This window comes from Chlorocebus sabaeus, chromosome 15, assembly GCF_047675955.1.
Source record: "Chlorocebus sabaeus isolate Y175 chromosome 15, mChlSab1.0.hap1, whole genome shotgun sequence".
Lineage (NCBI taxonomy): Eukaryota > Metazoa > Chordata > Mammalia > Primates > Cercopithecidae > Chlorocebus > Chlorocebus sabaeus.
Genome location: NC_132918.1, coordinates 32,185,746 through 32,203,868, shown reverse-complemented (window position 1 = coordinate 32,203,868; position 18,123 = coordinate 32,185,746). Strand labels below are relative to the sequence as shown.

Genomic DNA, 18,123 nt, shown 5'->3' with positions numbered 1-18,123 from the left:
TTTTTCATCACCTTATATAATTGCTTCCATCACCTAAAGGCCCCTCACATCCGCCCACTTCTCTCCATCTTTATGTCCTCATTGCCGCTATCCTGTGTTGTCCATTTCTGAACTGCAGAACAGTGCTTAACTCAGAGCAGTAAGTCAATCTGTGGGATGAATGTTTCCAAATGGGAAACAAACATTTTAAGATAAACAATGACTACTATCTTGCCTTATCAATTAGCCTCTTTTCACCCATTTTTTGTCGGGTGGGTGGAAGGCCAGATGCAGCAGGATGGGTTATTGACAGAAGAGAATTATAAAGGATATAAAGTATTTTAACTCTCTGTTGGTCCTATACTAGCCTGTGTCTCTCTCCTTGTGCTCTGCTCATATTAAGAAACAGAGGATGTTGTCCGGGAGGTCGTAATAACCTAAGTGAGTAAAATTCTGATAGCCAATTTTCGATTCCCAAGTGTATTGGCTATCTAGAATTTCCAAGGAACTTGATGTATCAGAGTAATGCAGAAAAGCAGGACCTCAAGCCCCAGGGTTTTATAGCACCTATAAAACATGTTTTACAGTTTCTGTTCAATTTTATGCTGTTAAGCTAAATATTTGACATCATATGGCACTTTAAGCACATTGATTTACGGTAAGTCAGCAATTGCATCTGTAATAAAAAGTCCAAAGTATGGGTTTTAAAAGTAATCTACTGTATTTATTATTGACATAAACAGTTACCTGCAGTCCATTTGAACATCATCTTAGGTTTAACTCATGTATTAAAGATATTATGTTTTCCACTCAGCAAGGTCACCTTGAAGGTGAAAACGGTATGTGGTTGAAAATGAAAAAGATTAAATGTATAAAGATAAATATTTTGAAAATAAATGATATATAGGATTTCATTTTTGTATACTCCTAATTCATAATCATATTCTGTTTATTTCTTACACCCACCTTCTTCTCCCAATCTCCAACTCCAGCAACCACTAATCTGTTTTCCATCTCTATAATTTTGTTATTTCAAGAATGCTATGTAAATGGAATCACATAGTCTGTAACCTTTTGAGATGGACTTTTTTTTTTTCTTTCACTGAGCATAATTCTCTTGAAGTCTGTTTACTTTTATGTGGATTGTCTGTCTCGTGCTTGTTTCACCAGGGTAGTTACAACTAGGGTGGCAAAATTTGACTAATTCAAGAACTACTTCAATATAAATAAAAATAAGAGAGTCTAAATTCTAAGTAATTTTTTAACAGGGAAAGATTATTTATAATTATGAGTCCATGGTAATGAGTGAGGAATGTTTATTTTTAGACAGTGTTAGAGCAAATTTGGACAAAAATACACCTACTTCAACTATGATGTAGTTGGCAGTGTGATTAAAAGAACCACCAAATTTCCCTAATGCTAATTTGAGTGTTTTAGTAAACATTTTAGAAAAAAATGTGAAGAATGTTGGAAAATATCCCATATTTATTTTGGACGTGCCAAATGTGTATTAATTTATGAGCATTTATTGTGTTCACCTTGTGTGTGCATGGTAAGCCCAGAAGTCATGGAAAAACAAAATCTGCATGGGCCAAAGGTATAAATTTGTATTGCCTTTCTTTGACTAACTAATGTGTTTCTTGCTACTGTTCTTAAGATATTGTTTGTAGGTTTATATTTGTTTTCAAAAATAAATGTAAAGTTTGACAAAGACGATTTCTTTTTAAATACCTCAACAGAAGGAGGTCTGCTGTTTGGGGATGGTTTATTTTAGGGAGTATGTTACCAGGCTGTGACACAAGGTCTCCAAGGCCACTCCCAGGTTCAGTGATTCTCTAGGAGGGCTCACAGGACTCCGCGTAAGTCATACTCATGATTATGATTTATTACTGAGAAAGGATACACAGCCAAATCAGCAAAGGGAAAAGGCACATGGACTGAAGTCTGGAGGAAACAAGGTACAAGCTTCTAAGGGTCCTTTCCCAGTTGAGTCACACAGGACACCCTTAACTCTCCCAGCAACAAGCTGTGACAACATGTATGAAATGCTGCCAACCAGTGAAGCTCATTAGAGACTCGTGCCTAGGGTTGTCATTGGGGGTGATGACAAAGCACTTTCTATCTAGCACATACCCAAATTCCTGGCTCCTAGAAGGAAAGCAGTGGTCAGCATAAACCATATTATTTGTACGAATGGTTCAGGCACAATGAGCCACTCTTATCTACTAATGGAGGGAATCCTCCCAAAATCTAAGTTCCCAGATGCCAGACAACAGCCAACTTTGCAAGCTGGTCTTTTCAAGGATAGCAGCTTAGGCCTGCTGTATAAGTCTTTTCTATACATAAGCACATTTAGTGTAATGCCTTAGCCTATCAATTTGATCTCCATCTCTCTGATTCCTCTGTCTTTGAACTCAGATGAATAAGGGAAAAGCATTATTTTCTTATTTATTAATTTTTGTTGCCCAGGCTGGAGTGCAATGGTATGATCTCAGCTCACTGCAACCTCTGCTCCCCCGGGTTCAAAAGATTTTCCTGCCTCAGCTTCCCAAGAAGTTGGGATTCCAGGTGTGCACCATGATGCCTGGCTAATTTTTGTACTTTTAGTAGAAATGGGGTTTTGCCATGTTGGCCAGGCTGGTCTTGAACTCCTGATCTCCAGTGATCTGCCTGCCTTGGCCTCCCAAAGTGCTGGGATTACAGATATGAGCCACTGCACCCAACCAAATGTTACTTATTGACCCTCAGCTAAATATTATGGCAGAGACAAATGAACAAGAGAGTGGTTAGGCAGGTAGGCCTCTTTCTCCAAGCATGAGAATAAAAGAAAACAGTAATAACCCAACAACAAACACCAACACATTAAAACTTTATTTTTAAGGATAGTATCTGAAAAATGGATTTGCATTCACTATCCTTATTGACAAAGTCTATGTTGTGGCTTGAGATATTGATATTGATGTATGGAACATCTCAATTAACAAGAAATTTATAATATTGCTTATTTCATTTAAGACTGTCATCCTTTATAATTTTCACATGTGTGTGAATGGGTGTGTATGTGTGCATGTCTGATCATTACTATAAGGTACTGGTACTGTGGTACATGTATACCTTTTGAAACTAAATAAATATACATATTTTAGAGTTGTGTGCCAAAAACTGTTTTACTAATAGGGATTTAGCAGACATTGTCTTTATGTTGTATAATTTCAAAACTGGAAGGAATCTAGAGACCTAATTCAACTCCTTCATTTTACAAATAAAGAAATTGATACCTAGGAAGGTGAAGCTGATTTGTACAAGATGACACAGAAGTTAGTGATAGGGCCAGGCTAGAACTTGGATAATCCTTGAGCCAGGCAGGAACGTTTGACAAAATCTGGGAGGTCTTGGGAGCAACAGTTCTTTTGGGAGAAGAAATGAATGAGTCACCTTTCTCCTTGCCTCTGTTCCTCCTGTGTCATCGTGCTTCTGACATCTTCTTCCTCTTCCTGTTCTTCTCTAGGAGGACTGGGATCCCACAGTTTGCCTCACCTGGAGAGGGATGAGGGAGATTTATGCCCCATTCTGTCTCTGTGGGAGAATTTCACCTTGGAGTGTGCCTGAGACATTGCTAGTTAAATATTGGCTGGGAATATGATTGCTCAAAACTGCCATGAGTGCATTGTTACACATTTTACTCTTTTTCAAGTAAGTAGGCTGAAATTGGAGAGAGCTTAAATTAGTTTGGAGTCTCAGTATTATAATTATCCCTTATGTTTTCACAAGACTCACCCAGTTGTACAGTGCTTTTCCTCTACATAGTTTCAATTGGTTATTGTTTAAAAACACTAAATTTTGGGATCATTTGTAACCAGAAAACAATGAATAAAATAATGAATTATATTTTACAGTGGCAGAAATCAAGACTCAGGGACATTAAGTGATGGTATGTCAGAACCAAGTGCCAAGCAAGGGCTTCAGATTTTTTCCCTCCACTATACCGCAATACTATGATTCTGCATTGTTACTCAGTCCACATACAGAACCTTACATAAATGATGGAGGCTTGATTACAAGTTAATTATTTCAACTACCCCGTCTGTAATTTTAGTTTGAATTTAATGCTATTCATATACTGTAAACCTCCTCTGTAGAATTTAAAGAGCTTATTCTAAAAAAATTATATGACATGTCAAAGGATATAGAATAGTCAAAACAGTTTTTGAAGAAGGAGAACCAAGTGGGAGAATTTATATACCTAACTTTAAGATGAACAAAAAAGCTACATTAATCAAAACATGTGGAATTGGTATAAGGATAGACACAAAGACCAGTGGAATACAATAGAGAGTCTAGAAGTAGACCCATAAATATATTTTCAATTAATTTTTTACATATGTACTAAGGTAATTCAGAGGAGGAAAAGATTGTATCTCTAACAAATGGTATAGGAGCACTGGATGTCTAAAAAAAGTTAAAGGACCTTGAGCCTTAGTCACACCATCTACAGAAGTTAACTGGATCACATAATTAAACATAGAAGCTAAAATCATAAAACAAAGCACAAGGGAAAAGTTTTGTGACCTTAAGTTAGGGAAGACTGTCTTAGATAAGACACAAGAAAACAGAAATAATAAAACAAAAAAGTAGGTTAATTGGACTTCATTGAAATTATAAACATAAAATCTTCAAGAATAGAAGATGAGGTTTCTGGAATGGTAGTATGAGTCAGTGACAGAAATGAAAGGAGAGATAAATAATTCAACAATGTAATTGGATACTTTAATACTCTACTTGCAATAATGGATAGAAGAGCTAGACATAAAATCAGGAAGGATAGGTTGACATGAAAACCTCGGAAAACTATAAATCAAAGGCACCTAACAGATATCTATTCAATACTTTACCCAACAACAGCAGAATACCCATTCTTCTCACGAATACATGGAACATTTTCTAGGACAGAACATATGGTAGGCCACAAGGAAAGCCTCAATGAATTGAAAAGGATTTAAATAATAGAAAGTATGTCTTCTGATCAGAAATAACAGAAGAAAATTTAGGAAATTCATAAATATATGGAAATTAAAGAAAACATTTCTAAATAACTAATGGGTCAAATAATAAATCACAAGGGAAATTAGGAAATGTTTTGAAATGAATAAACACAAAATACATAATACTAACATTTATGTGATACAACTAAAGCAATGTTTGGAGGAAAATTTATAACTCTAAATGCCTATGTTTAAAAAGCAAAAAATACTATATCAATAACCTAATGTTATAGCTCCAGAAATTAGAAAAAAGAAAAATAAACTAGACACAAAGCAAGAAGAGGGAGAGAAATAATAAAAGTTAGCATGAAAATAGATGGAATAGGGAACAGAAAAACCATAGAGAAAATCTACAAAACCAAAAGTTGGTTCTTGAATCAACAAAATTGACAAAGTTTTATCCATATTGACCACCACCACCAACAACAAAGACTCAAATGACTAAAACTCAAGAATAAAAGAAGAATAAAAGAGGGGTTACAACTACCAATATTATTAGTCATTGGAGAAATACAAAGTAAAACTACCCTGAGATACTACTATACGTCTATTAGAATGGCTAAAATCAAAATTTTAAAAACCTGACAATACAGTGTTGATGAGGATATAGAGCAACCGGTGGGAATGCAAAAAGCCAAAGTCAGTTTTCATGGCAGTTGGCAGTTTCTTAAAAAGTTAAACACATACTTACAGAAATTGACAAGTTGATCCTAAAGTTCATATGGAAATGTAAGGGACCTCAAATAGCTAAAACAATCCTGAAAAATAATCACACAACTCAGTAATCCTACTCACAGGTATTCACTCAAGAAAAATAAAAACTTAAGTTCTCAAGAAGACTGTACATGAATGTCCTAGCAGCTGCTATAGTCTGAATGTTTGTATCCCTCCTCAAATTCATATGCTGAAACCTATTCCCCAATGCAATAGTATTAAGAAGGGTAGCTTTTAGGAGGTCATTAGGTAATGAGGGTGGAGCACTCATGAATGGGATTAGTGCCTTTATGAAAGAGGATGGAGGGAGCCTGTTCACCCTTTTGTCATGTGAGGACACAAGAAGGTGCCATCTATGAGGCAGACAAGGAACCCCTACTAGATGTTGAATCTGCTAGTGCTTTGATTTTGAACTTCACAGTCCCCAGAACTCTGAGCAATAAGTTGCTGTTTATAAGTTACAGTCTAAGGTATTTTATTATAGCAGCCTGAAAGGACTAAGAGAGCAGTTTTATTCATAGTAGCCCAAACTGGAAGAGACTCAAGTGTTCATCAACAGGTGAATGGACAAATTGCTCTATACCCATTGACTGGAATCCTACTCAACAATAAAAACAAATAAACTATGGATGTACACAAGATTCGTTATGAAATTCATTGATAAATTTCAAATGATTTATGCTAAGCAAAAGAAGACAAACACAAAAGACTACATACTCTATGAATCCACTTATATGAAAATCTAGAGGGAGTAAAACTATAATGAAGAAAACCAGATCAGTAGATGATAATAGTGTTCACTACTACTACCTACGTGCAATTAGTATACAATTATACATATGAAATATATAAAAATATATGAAATATATATAATAATTGCAATGTGGCAGCAGACTATAATGGCAATGGGTCCTTTAGGAAATCTTAACTGATTTTCAGTTTCAGCTTTTGAAAAATTATCAAAATTCTAGGCAAAATGCTATTCCTCTCAAATAACTATGAGTGATTTATCTGGGCAACTCCTACATTCAAGGTTGCTAGGAAGACTAAGTGAAAAGGAAGGAAATGATGTGGTAACTCTTCCAAGCCTCTACTATCCATACAATTTATTCTTCCCTTTAAAACACTAGTCTGCAAGACTCCGTCTCAAAAACAAACAAACAAACAAACAAACAAAAAAAACAACAACAAAAAAAAACACTAGTCTAATATTCACAGAGAAAACTTCAAAATCCCTCCCTCTATAACAGAAAGGACAAGGCCAGGAAATTTAAGATGCTCAAGTTAGAAACACACAATAGCCACAGGGCCTCACAGACATAATGCCAAAGGCCAGTCCTATGGTTATAAGTGATTAGAAGCAAACATTTAGTAAGCACAGTGGAAGGAAGAGGAACCTTCCAGGAACTCCCTTGTGAAGACTGCGCTTCAGGTGACCTCAGAAGAGCATAACCAAGAACTCAGGACCGTCTTGCAACTGGAATAAGGGCTGCACAACACAAGCAGGCCTGTGCCGGTGGGTGATAACATGTGGCAGAGCTTCCACAGCACAGAGAGAAAAATATACAGTAGATATAATTTCTTAGTCACCCCTGGCTAAGGGTATCATAAGGATAAATTGAACTCTTGATATAATGACTCTATGTGTATCTTTTGTCATCAGTTTTATTAGTCATACTCATGTTTAATAAATATTGAACTTATTCCAGAATAGGAAGTTTGGTTATTCTCAATTAAACTGTTGTGGTTTTTGTCAAGACTCTTAAAAGTTTTTTTTTGTTGTAGCCTAATGTTTTTCTGTTGAGACTCTACTGTGAAAACATCTATTTAAAAATGTTATCTATATGATATTTAATTAATTTTAATAACATGAGTGATATTGATGACAAATGACACAGTTGTAATCTGTGAACTTAACCTTTTCTTTCTTTTTGATTTGAAAATTACCTGCTTTTTGAAACAACCTAATGAAAATTAAAGATGTACAGTTTAATACCTTAGATTTTCTGTCCTTTAATCCATGAAGGAATTAATTAAAGAATTCTCTGGGCCTCATATTTTTTGCATCAGTGCATCAGAATTCTTTTAAAGATCATTTTTTTTGAAGGTAGTATTAGGAGAAGGACTGCAAGAGCTTAGCTGAAACATTTGCATTTCATGATTGGAGACTGTTCTAAGTGAAAAAGTCATTGCCCTCAGCTAGAGAGGGGTCTGTAGAAGCATAGGTAGAGCCTCTCTCATTCTCTGGACCTGTGTAGGGCATTTCATCAAAGGATAAAAATGACAAGCTGTTAATATTTACATATATCAAAGAGCCGCATGATTATGGTTAGTTCTTATTGCCATGAATTTTTTTCCTAATTTTGATAATTTTAGTTATCAGATCAAAACCACGATACACTTTGTTTAAATCAGAACATGCTGAATTGGTTTTCTTTACCCCTTCAAAAAGCTCTCTCCTGTTAAGCATAGTAGTGATGGGCTTTTAAAAAGGACTTTTAGTTTTACAAAGCCAGGTTAGTAAAATAATAAAAAAGGACTCAACCCTAGGAATCTCCTGCCTCATTTATCTAATGAGCACATGGAGTGGATTTTAAAAGAGTTATTGTCCTAAAACATAGGAACAGAGAGATGCACTAAAATTTCTCTCTTAAAGTAGCACTTGAGTGACATCCACTGGCCAGACTACTTTATTGGCAGTGTGAAAGAGATGTTACCTCTGATAAGTCCCAAATAAGAGAACGTCTGAAGATAGATATTCTTAATCGTTGTACATATCTGACCAAAAAGCAAATTATTTCTACCTTTAAAAATTTATATCCACTTACTGTAGACAGATCTTCATGCTATTTCTGGAAATCTATGCCACGTGTCTCAGTTTAAATGGGCAAAAATTCAAAAGCTTAACAATACAATTTCTTGGTCAGACTGTGGGAAAACGGGTTTTTAAATGTTTATTTATTTATTTAGTTTTTATTCTTTTTTTTTTTTTTTTTTTTAAGACAGGGTGTCATTTTGTCATCCAGGCTACAGTGAAGTGGTGTGATCATGGTTCACTGTAGCTCCAACCTCCCAGGCTCAAGTGATCCTCCTGCCTCAGCCTCCCAAGTAGTTGGGACTTCAGGCTCATACCACCATGCCCAACTAATTTTAAAATTTTATGTAGTGTAGGGGTCTCACTATGTTGCTCAGGCTGGTCTTGAACTCCTGGGCTCAAGTGATCCTTTAGCCTTGGCCTCCCAAAGTGCTGGGATTATAGGCATGAGCCACTGTGCCTGGCCAAAAATAGGTATTTTCATAATGTGAAATGCTACAACCCTTTAAAAGGAAATTTGGCAATACTTAACAAAACCATATATGCATTTATCCTTCGGTTCAGTAATTCCACTTTAGCCTAAAGACACACTTCCACCAACATAAAATACATATTTGCAAGATTGCTTATTACATGATTTGCAATCACAAAATATTGGTAACCTACTAAATACGCAAATATAGAAGGGTGATTGAAGAAACTATAGTATTAATACATACACACAATGCAGTACCATGCAGGTGTAAGAAAAAGAACAAGGAAAACCTGTATGAACTGATATGGTGCAGTTCTTAGGACATATTGTTAGGCAGACAGAGAGAGAACTTTTAACAACTGACATCCATATCAGTGCCGTTTTTTGACCTAATTCAGTCATCATTTAAGTTTTTAGTACTAGAAATTTCTGGTGAATCAGGAATGGTAGAGGTGGGTGGGGAAGGTGTTTTGAGCCAGGTACAACATCTATCTTTGGCTTCCACATGTCAGCTGTTCCTATATACTAATCGTAGTCTATTTGGGGATTTGGGGGGGGGGTCAGGTCACTTATCTGAATGTGCATATAGATAGATGGATGGATAAGAGATCCAAAGCAGATAATAAACACATGTGTGTGGGTTTAGGTGTATGAATTGAACCAGGCACGAACTTTGCCATATTGCAATATTCACAGACAAGTCATGCTTGAGTCTGGTAATTTCGTTCACTCCAAGATTTCACACTGATCTGTTCACGTGGGTGTGTGTTGATTTACATTTCTGTCTTGTTTTCAGTAGTTCCTCATTGACCTGAAAGGCTGAGGTGGTATCATGTGGGAAAACCCTGCTACTTTCCAAATTGTAAAGTTTGTCCTGCTTCTGTAGAGTAATGCTCACATTTCCCTCACCGTTGCCTTTATCCCAATGGGCTTATTTTTATTTTATTTTTTCTCATCATGTTCTTTTTCCTCTTCTCACTTTGAATTTCAAAGGTATCTTTGTTGCATTTATTTCTTCTATTAAGATGTGGGGCGCATAATAATTTCTATTAAAAACAAAAAACAAAAAAAAACTACCAAAAAACACAGCAGACTGGCACAGAAGCAGCCACCTGTGCTGCAGAACTGGAGGAAAAACCGTTTTTTCTGAGACGTCTCTCTGACGCCATCTACTGACAAAGCTGCATATCGTGCCAGCTGGCAAAGGAAAAATATTTTAAACCCTCAGTCTGTGAAAAGAATGAACTTGAATCCGAGACAGTAAATTCATAACCTGCAAGGGAAGTGCTCATATATACTTCCCATGGTGATTCCTTCATCAAGTTAGTTAATTTTTTTCATAAAATACGTTCTCATCTTTTATCTTTCTCCTCAATATGTAATTCACAAGTATGGTCACCTCATTTATTATTTATTTATTTATTTATTTATTTATTTATTTATTTATTTGAGATGGATTTTCGCTCCTGTTGCCCAGGCTGGAGTGCAATGGCACAATCTCGGCTCATTGCAACCTCTGCCTCCCTGGTTCAAGAGATTCTCCTGCCTTACCCACCCAAGTAGCTGGGATTACAGGCATGCGCCACCACACCAGGCTAATTTTGTATTTTTTTAGTAGAAACGGGTTTTCACCATGTTGGCCAGGCTGGTCTCAAACTCCTGACTTCGGGTGATCCACCTGCCTCATCCTCCCAAAGTGCTGGGATTACAGGCGTGAGGCACCGTCCCCAGCTGCACATTATTTTTTGTTGCTTAATTTATATATATTTTTTCTTTTCCCAAACTGGAGGGATCCTTTAACATCTTTTTTTGAATTAGAAGAATATACTATCACCTGTTCCCTCCTGACTCCCTTCACTTCTGATGAGGAAGGAAAAATACAGCAAGTATGTTTTTACAATTGAAGACAGATAAATGTATAGATAGGTAGACATATGGATGAATACACAGTTGGATACATACACAAAGAGAAAGAAAATAGATATAAACAGATTAAGAGAAGAATGCATGAACAAACAAAACATAGTAAGAGAGAGGCATATATTTGTTAAAAATTGAATACTGTAGGACATAAATGTATTTATTGGCATTTGAAATATGGGACAATTTAGGATCATTTTTCATCCCAGGCATGGTACCTGTCTTTGTTCCCAAACACGCAAGTCCCTTTCCTCTTGATCCTAACATACCAATTTAGTATCTTTGGGGGTAGATCATTTATCTCTATTTAATTAGTTTTCAAAACAGATGATAAGAATGTGCCTGTCTGGAGGTCTGTATAAAAGGAAACTTTTTTTACTGTCTAATCTTTGTTCAGTCATTAATTTGTATTGTGATTCCAGGGAATTATTTATTCTGCTCCTTCGAAACTCAAGTTTGCTATAAACAAATGAGGAAAACAACAAATTATTTCCTTGGAGCTGAATAAAAATAAATTTAAATGATTCCTAGGTGTTTTGATGTACAAAAGTAGTCCTGCCTTATCCATGGTTTTGGTTATCTGCAGTCAACCTCAGTTCAGAAGAATGAAATGGAAAATTCCAGAAGTAAAGAATTCATACGTTTTAAATTACATGCCATACCGAGTATCATCATGAAATCCACCCCAGTATGAAATCATCCCTCTGCCCAGTGCATCCACTCTGTCCACACTCCCTGCCAGTGAGACACTTGGTAGCTGTCTCTGTTATCAGATCAACCGTTGCAGTATCATAGTGCTTGTGTTCAAGTAATCCTTATTTTACTAAAAATGACTCCAACGTGCAAGAGTAGAGATGCTGGCAACTCGGATATGCGAAAGGGAAGCCACAAAGTGTTTCCTTTAAGTGAAAAGGTGAAAGTCTTCAACTTAATAAGGAAAGAAAAAAAATCGTATGCTTGGGTTGCTAAGATCTATGATAAGAATGAATCTTCTATTTGTAAAATTGTGAAGAAGGAAAAATAAATTCATGCTAGTTTTGCTGTTGCACCTCAAACTGAAAAAAAATTATGGCCATCCAGTGTGTGCTAAGTGCTAAGTTAAATGGAAAAGGTATTAAATTTGTTAGTGGAAGACATGAAGAGAAATTGTGTTCTGATTGATGGCAATATGTTGGGCCAAAAAGCATTCAGCTACATAAAGACTTCAGCAAGGGATCCCCTAAAACTAGTGACAGCAAGCCATTTACTGCAAGTAAGGGACGGTTACATAGATTCAGGAGTACAGAAGGTCAATGGTAGCTTATAACTGTCACAATGACTACATCATTCACCTCACTTCATCTCATCATGTATCATCTTGCATCAACGTAAGAAAATGAGTATGTACAATATAATATTTGGGAAAGAGGCCATATTCACATAACTCTTATTATAGTGTATCATTATAGTTGTTCTGTTATTATTAGTTATTATTGTTAATCTCCTACTATGCTTAATATATAAATTAAACTTTATTATAGGTATGTATGTATAGGAAAAAAAACATAGTTTACATAGGAGTTCGGTATTCTCCATGGTTTCAGGCATCTACCTGGGGAGTCTTGGAAAGTATTCCCCCAGGATAAGGTGGTGGCTAGTTTGTACAATAAAAAGCAGTATTTATTAAGCATATAAACATTCTTTCAGACCTATTATTCGTTTATTTAAATTTGTAAACATTTATAGGGTACAAGTGCAATTCTGTTACACGCACAGATCATGCAGTGGTCAAGTCAGGGCTTTTAAGGGTATTCATCACCCAAATAATGTACATTGTACCCATTAAGTAATTTCTCAGTGCAGAATTTCTCACATCCACCCTCCCACCCCTTCACTCTTCTGAGTCTCTATCGTCTATCATTCCACTCTCTACGGCCATGTGTTCACATTTTTTTAGCAGTCACTTAGGAGTGAGAACATGAGCTCCCTAGACCTCTCAGTGGATGCTTTCCCACTATCTTGGCCACTAGTTTTGCCAATTCAGCTCTAAAATAAAGGACAGCCTTAAACTCCTAGAGTACATATTTTTCTTTAAAAATTGGTACTTCATTCACATAATAATACACAAACTTTTCATTCCTGTGATCAGATAAATCAGAGAGTATAAACTATTTTTCATGAGTCAATATATGGAAGTAAACTAACGTCTGGTCCCATGATTCAAATCAATGTGGTTATTTTCACCAGACTTCAAAGGTTTTCTTTGCATATCTTCTATGTAGAGTTAGATGAAGCTAATGTGGAAGTTCAGAGAATCTGAATCCCTTTCTAAGGGCTTCGTATATGATGTTGCATTTGCCTGAAATACCCTTACTCTGCCCCTCCAACCCCACTCCCAATCTTCATTCTTCTAGATCAAGCTCAGTTTTCACTGCTTCTGGGCTCCCAAGCAGAACCAGACACTCCTTCTCTCTTGTCCCATACCAGAAACCTGCACTATGGGTGGGGAGAGGTGGGGGTGGGGGGTAGACCAGGGAGACAAAAGAAGGCACTGAAGAGGTTTACAGCTTGACTTCCAATATGAAGGATGAAGATAAAGAGAATGTTTTGGCTCACATAGCACTCAGGAGGAGTGGTAGGAAGTAAATGCACATGAAGACTGAATCCAGAACTTGGATTTTTGGAAGTAACCCTATTCTCTTTTCTGTCTGTGTAGCTAACTTTGCTCCAGAGGCTGAAGCTACCCCCACACCTGTGAAACCAGCTGGTCAATCTAGTGACCTTGTGTCCCAGATGATAAAGCCCATACTTACACCTGAATTGATCTCCAATCACTTTTCCATCAGTTGGTGATTATAAAATAAGTGCAATTTGTTTGGCTAATAATAGGTCAATGCAGTTAGAATGAGCAAGTTCGTTGTTTGGACAGGAATAGGTTTTTCCACAGAGGTAAGCTTCCCTTGTTACACCACTAGGTGGTGCAACGTGCTCCTGATATAAGGAACTCACTCATTTAAGCAGTTTTCAAGCTGGGTCCTGTTCTAGATGTTTGAGACACAAAGGTGCCCAAGACTTTCAGGAGGTCAAAGTGTGGTGGATATAGTTTCAGATTTACAGAAAAGTTGTAAGGCTAGTACAAAGAGTTCCCACATGCACTCTACCCAGACTCCTGAAATGGCAACATTTTACCACATTTGTTTTAGCGTTTTACCACATTTGTTTTATTTTTTCTCTGTCCATATACATATATATCGACTATATGTACATATCCTTTGACTTCTAAATATTTCAATATGTGTTTTCTAAAAACAAGTACCTTCTTTTATAACCACAGTCCAATAGTCAAAATTAGGAAATTAATACTGATACAATACAAATTATCTACTTACAGAACTTAGCTTTTGTCAACTGTCCCAATAATGTTCCCTATAGCCAAACAAATCCTGGATCACGTGTTGCATTCAGCTGTTATGTCTCTGTAATCTTCTTTAATCAGCACAGTTCCTTAGTCTGTTATGACACTGAGAAATATAGGCCAGTTATTTTGAATAATATCCTTCAATTTGGGTTTGTTTGATGTTTCCTTATGCTGAGATTTAGGTATGAGCTTTTGTTAGGTAAACCACAGAGTTTTGTGTTTTCAATCTCAATGCATATCTGGGGGCACGTGATGTCACTTTGTCTCAATACTGGTAATATTAACTATGATCACTTGGTTCATGTGTGTGGGCCAGGTTTCTGCACTGTTTTTTCCTTTGTCATTAACAAATCTCTGGTGAGGTGCTACTTTGAGATTATGCATATATCCTTTACTCTTCAAACTTTTTTCCACTAATTTTAGCAACCACTGATGATTCCTGTCTGGATCAAATATTATGATGATGCCTAGCAAATAGTGGTTTTCTATTTTCATCATTCCTTCTGCATTTATTGATTGGCTTTCTACTACAAGGAAGAGCGTTCCTTTCTCTTCTGTTTGTTTAATATTTATCCCAGGTCCAAGGGAAGAATGTACACTATCTTCACTGCTATTTAACATTCAACTGGAGATATTCACTACTGCAGTTAGAAAAGAGAAATCAATTGAAGACAGAAGGACTAGAAAAGAGTAAGTAAAACTCTCTGTCTTTGCAGATGGTATGATAGTACACTTGAAAAATCATAGAAAATTAACAACAAAACTAAGTCAAACAAGAGAAGAATTCAGTAAGTTGGCAGGACATAACATACATAAATCAACAGCCTTCCCATACATAATCAGTAACATGACATAAAGGTAGAGACAACTACATTTACAAAAGTAACAAAGAAAAATAAATTTAGCAAGAAATATGTAAAATATTTATGAACACTTTAAAACACTCTCAAAAGACACAAAACAGTTTGAAAAAGTGCAACACCCCTTTTTTTTTGGTATGAGATGACTTAGCATGAGAAAGTGAAGTCTCCTTAAATTAATTTTTAAAGTTTATTTAAAAAATACTAAATTTTCTTATGGAGCTAGGCAAGCTGATACTAATTTCAGATGGAAAAATATGGAAGAATATCCAGGAAAACAAAAATAAAAGCTATGAAAGGGGACTACCTCTACCAGTCACTAAAACATACTCTAAAGCCTCTAAAATAAAAACTGTGGTCCTAGTGCATGACAAGAAACACTGAGCAGTACAACCAAAAAGAAAGTCCAGAAGTAAACCCAAATACATATGGGAATTTAGTATACAATAAAGGTGGCATCTCAAATCACTTGGACAAAGATGGACTTAACAATTGGTTAGCCATTTAGAAAAAGATAAAAAGTTTGACCCATACCTCATACTAGGCAAAAGAATAAACTCCAAATGGGTCAGGAATCTAAATCTAAATAATGAAACCATACAAGTACTAGAAAAAAAATGGGTGAATTCTTCTTTAACCTGGGTACAAGCAAAGGATTTCTAATTACGTTTCAAAATCTAGATGCAATAAAAGGAAAAATTGATAAATTTGACTATATTCTTAAAAAAAAAACCCTTTTCATGACAAAACAAGCGAAAAACTTCATAAAGACAAAAGACAACTGATAAACGGGAAGAAAAAGGGTAATATCCCATTAATGTACTGTTAAAATTGAGAGGAAAGACTTCTTTTGTGTTTAGGATATGAAAAGCTGCAATGAGCATCCTTCCTTTCTCAATAAGGAGAAAAACTCAGAACTACAAGGTCACAACCTTAATGGAAACCTTCAGATGCAGCTGGGTTGCAAGGTAACCAGGTAGCCTGAACCCCTGGGAAGGGCAAGCCACCCAGAAGTTCTCAGGCATGCACAGGTGAGTTGACACCGTCTAAAAAGCTTTTTCCTGCGTCCTCCTCTGGGTGCTCAGTTTGGTGGGTACATTACCTTTTTACCATTTTTTTCCCCGTAGGTTTCACATTTCTATAATAATTTTTTAAAGCCCTGAGAATTAAAGCAAGTTTCCACACTCCTAGAACGAGTTTTAAACCCATTCAATTAATCAACTGCCTCAATAAACTTGTTTTGAAAAACCCCTCCTTTCTCAAAGTCAGTCAATGACAGATTCACTCCAATAAATTCAGTGGAGAATTAATAACAGTCTTACCAGAATATCTACTCTTCTACAGATGATGGCAAACCCTTTTGCCTCTGAAATTCACCTGTTCCTGAACTCTATATTCCCCAAAGCTCCATAGAGCATCAGCAGCCTGCTCTGCTTGGGGAGACTGTGCCTACTCAGCATAGCTTTTCCTTATTAGAGTACACAGTAAAGTCCAGTTTTGTTGCTTTTCTTTTCTTTTCTTTTCTTTTTTTTTTTTTTTTTTTGAGGCAGGGTCTTGCTATGTCACACAGGCTGGAGTGCAGTGGTGCAATCACGGCTCACTGCAGCTTCTATTTCCTGGGCTCAAGTGATCCTCCCACCTCAGTTGGGACTACAGGTACATGTCACCACACCAGGCTAATTTTTGTATTTTTGGAGAGATGAGGTTTCACCATGTTGCCCAGGCTGGTCTCCAATTCCTGAGTATAAGTAATGTCCCCACCTCAGCCTCCCAAAGTGTTGGGTTTCCAGGCGTGAACCACTGTGCCTGGCCCAGTTTTGTTTCTTTTAGTTCAGATATTGATGGCTGACTCATAATTCCTTGACAAACCAAAGCTCCAAACTAACTACAAAGATCATTTGGATTGTTGTGTGGGCAACATATCATAGAAATGCAACAACATAAGTAGAGAGACCAATTGAGGCTGTTGAAAATCTTGGGTGAGGAGCAAACCTCTGGAGTTATAAAATAAAAAAAGAGAGAGTTTGGCATTAGAAACTATATGGAAACATTACCATAAACTGAGTGAAAATAAATATATACAGCTCCTATCAGCAACAAAGAGCCTATTTAATCAACAAGAAAAAAACCTCAATAATTCATCTGGAAAAATAAGCAAAGGATATGAAGAGAATTCCTAGAACAAGTATAAGTGGCTGTTAATCATATAAAAGAGGTTCAGTATTCCTCAGTATAATAGAAATATAAATTGAGACTACACTATGATAGCAATTTTTCACTAATCATATTTGCAAAGACCAAAAATCTGGTAACAAGCTTGATTAGGATGATGTGGCAAACAGGCCGTTTCCAAGATTGTCCTCAAGAATAAGAACAATTTCTAGGCTATACGGCTGGGCTGAAAGGAAGAAAAACAACTGTGTGTAGTAACTCTGGAAGGACGCAAAATAATCTGGTAATGATGATTACTTTCCAAGAGTACTGGGTATAGGGAGGCAGGAAAGACTTGCTTTGAACTTTATTCTCTTTGATACTGTTTGAATGATATACACCAGATGTATCTCTCATCAAATATAAGCAAAACAAAAAAGTTTAAAGAGTCTGTTGTGATTGTCTGGGAGATATTATTCTGGTAAGAGGAGTAGTGATGGAGAACATGCATAATGAGGGTATATTTTGGAGGAGAGTTGACAAGACATGCTGAGGGAGTAAATGTGGGAGATGAAGTAAGACATCAAGGATGACTGCTAGACTTGTGGACAGCAAATGGTAGAGAGATGTCCCATTTACTTTGCTAAGGAACACTTAGGGAGGAACAGGTATAGCATGGGTGAGAGAATTCAAGGATTCTGTTTTCGATGTGCTAAGTTTGAGATGCTTATTAGTCATCCACGTCATCCACGTGATGTCAATTGGAATAG

The 18,123-nt window shown here is 36.4% G+C and overlaps 1 protein-coding gene across 2 annotated transcripts in view; it reads left to right on the top strand.

Moving 5' to 3' along the window:
* Positions 1 to 18,123, top strand: part of MFSD1 (major facilitator superfamily domain containing 1) — a 130,682-nt gene that overhangs the window by 83,045 nt on the left and 29,514 nt on the right. The window contains exon 1 of one of the 2 annotated variants that reach the window (XM_073023489.1): positions 16,214 to 16,233. The exons of the other annotated variant lie outside the window; for it this stretch is intronic. The gene's annotated coding sequence lies outside the window, so the exon portion shown is untranslated. Of the gene's footprint in view, positions 1 to 16,213; positions 16,234 to 18,123 lie in introns of those variants that run through there. 2 annotated transcript variants of the gene reach the window in all.